Source organism: Sciurus vulgaris, assembly GCF_902686455.1.
Source record: "Sciurus vulgaris genome assembly, chromosome: 7".
NCBI classification, from domain to species: Eukaryota; Metazoa; Chordata; class Mammalia; order Rodentia; family Sciuridae; genus Sciurus; species Sciurus vulgaris.
In genome coordinates, this window is record NC_136467.1 from 69,475,710 (window position 1) to 69,478,005 (window position 2,296).

The 2,296-nt window shown below is 32.4% G+C and overlaps 1 pseudogene across 1 annotated transcript; it reads left to right on the forward strand.

Annotated features, from left to right (window-relative positions):
• The first annotated feature begins 552 nt into the window (after positions 1-552).
• On the forward strand, positions 553-986 carry LOC306665158 (transcription initiation factor IIA subunit 2-like; annotated as a pseudogene). The gene has a single exon. The product of its transcript is annotated as a transcription initiation factor IIA subunit 2-like (transcript).
• The last annotated feature ends 1,310 nt before the right edge of the window (positions 987-2,296 follow it).

Below are 2,296 nucleotides of genomic sequence, written 5' to 3' on the forward strand. Positions count from 1 at the left end.
ATATTGACTCAACACTCAAACATATAGGCACACACAATGACTTTTCTAAATAGGATATCTAAAGCTTAGGAAATTATGCTAAGTGTTAATAAATGCAATGGGTTCATATAAAAATATTTTTGCTCAGTGAAAAAAACAATTAGGAAAAAACCTACAGAATGGGAGAAAATCTTTGCTTGCTACTCTTCTGATAGGATTAATACCCAGAATATTTTTAAAGAACTCAAAAACTTAATACCTAAAGGCCAATAAATCAATAAATAGGCAAATGAACTAAACCAACACTTTTCAAAGAAGAAATACAAATGAATAACAAATATATAAAGATATGTTCAACCTCATTAACAATTAGGAAAATGTGAATGAAAAACACACTGAGCTTCCACAAAAACTTCCAGATTGTTGGCCCAGCTATGCAGTTTCTGTGGCTTCTGAAGAGTTGGTCAGCAGGACTACAAGTGCTGTGAGGACAGGGATCTTACACCTGACATGTAGTAGAAATTCAGACATCAATGCAAACCTGAAGAAAAATCAGTTTCTTCCTCCTAAGTCATGGCATATCAGTTATACTGAAATCCTGCTTTGGGAAACAGTCTTCAGGAAAGCCTAGATGAGCTCATACAATCTCAACAGATCACCTCCCAACTTTCCCTTCAAGTTCTACTTGATAAGGCTACAAATTCAGCATTGACTCAGAGGGTCAGGAACAGAGTCAATTTCATGGGTTCTTTAAATACATATAGATTCTGCAATAATGTGTGGACTTTTGTATTGAATGATGTTGAGTCCAGAGAGGTGACAGATCTCATTAAATTGTAGCCTGTGATGGTAAAAATACTGGCTCCAATACTACAGAATGAATAGAAAAAAAGTGACTTTTTCAGACCATCCTCTGTTATTATTCATCAGTTTTTGAAGAGAAGCAAAGAAGAGACTTTGTAAAATTTATTCTAGCATTGCATAAATGACTACACTGTACTCAACTATCAGAGAGTTCCAGCAAAAATATAACTATATTTTCTTGCATCACCTTTACTATGCAGGATGAAGAAACATAACTATATTTTTAATGACAAATCACAAATTGTTGCCTTCTTAAGAACATTCTTTAAAAAACTCATTTTAAAACTCAAAAAAAAAAAAAAAAAACACTCTGATTACATCTCACACCAGCCATAATGGCAGTCACCAAGAATAAAAATAACAATAAATGCTGGAAAAGATGTGGAGAAAAAGGAACACTTTTAAACTCTTGGTGGAATTGTAAATTAGTACAACCACTATAGAAAATAGTATGGAAAGTCCTTGAAAGACTTAAGCATGGAATCACCATATGACCCAGTCATACCAGTACTCAGTGTTTATCCAGAAGAAGTAAAGCTACCATGCTCTAGTGAAATATGCCTACTCACGTTTATAGCAGCACAATTAACAATAGTCAAACCATAGAACCAACCTGATGTCCATCAGCAGATGAATAAATAAATAAGATGTGGTCTATGTACATAATGGTGTTGTATTCAGCTATAAAAATGAAATTTTATCATTTGTAGCAAAAGGAATGTAACAATATCATTATATTAAGTGAAACAAGGGCCAACAGCCATATATTTTCTCTCATATGTGGAAGTTAGAGAAAAAGGAAAATTAAAAGAGAAGAATGGGAATCTCAAGAAAATCAAAGGTAGGTCATTAGAGAAAAAGGGTCAAGGTGTTGGGAGAAGAGGAGGGAGGGGAAGTGTTCAAGACTGATATGGGTCAAATTATATATTTCTATTATGGGTAAGTATAAATATGTAACCACAAATCCCATAATTATGTACAAATATAGTAAACAAGATAATACAATTCAATGCAAATACAAATAAAATAAAATAATACAAATTCGATAAAACAAGAAAAAAACAACAAATGATTATAATTACATGGGATGTGTCTCTAGTTTGTCGCATGGATCTATGTGTTTATTTTAAAGTTGGTGCTACACTGTTTTTGCTTTTGTTTTGTTTTGTTACTATTTCTGTAATTTAATTTGACATCAAATGTGCTGGTACTCATACTTTGCTCTTTGTGATACGATTGCTATGTACATTCTGGGGTTTTAAACTTGAATATAAGTTTTAGGTTTTTTTTTCTAATTCTGAGAATATCAGTGATATTTTGATAGATTTTGCATTTTATCTCTAGATTCCTTTTGGTAGTATGATCATTTTAGCAATGTTAAAGATAGGCAGAACTTTCAGGTACCTTCTTCAATTTCTTTCTTCAGCATCCAATAATTGTCCTTGTACTGTAA